Source organism: Opisthorchis viverrini (assembly GCF_000715545.1).
Source record: "Opisthorchis viverrini unplaced genomic scaffold opera_v5_298, whole genome shotgun sequence".
In the NCBI taxonomy this organism is placed as follows: Eukaryota; Metazoa; Platyhelminthes; class Trematoda; order Opisthorchiida; family Opisthorchiidae; genus Opisthorchis; species Opisthorchis viverrini.
Window position 1 is genome coordinate 205,429 of NW_008751950.1, and position 528 is coordinate 205,956.

Genomic DNA, 528 nt, shown 5'->3' on the forward strand with positions numbered 1-528 from the left:
AAGGTCAGTCAGGAAGACTATACATATATATATATATATATATCCATTATAAATGTACACAGATAACTGTGTCCTCTACCGAAGTAGTTCAAGTCACCAGTGAACAGACGTCTCTGAAGGACGACAACAGCGGATACTTGTAGTAACAGCCGTGTGCGCTGAACCTCAGGCTGAATTGAACTTTCGACTTTTCAAACTTTCTTAGACATCACCATCCGCAGCTGCCAACAAGACCGATTTATGCAGACCTAGTTTCATATTTCTAAAAACGGACTATGCAGATTATTTAGTAAATTACTCTAAGTTGATCTAAAAAGCGCATAAAGAGGACGATAATTGGCGAATATACATTCACTTGCAAACTAATTTGGCTTTTCGAGAGACTCACATGGAACCCAGCAGAACCTCTCGTTTGTGATGTTCTCAGGCAACTGAATGTGCTGCACCAGGCCGCCTCATGTTTCAGACGCTAAGATATTCAAGATATCGCGATACATGTAAATATTTGTGATATACTGCTCATAAGGT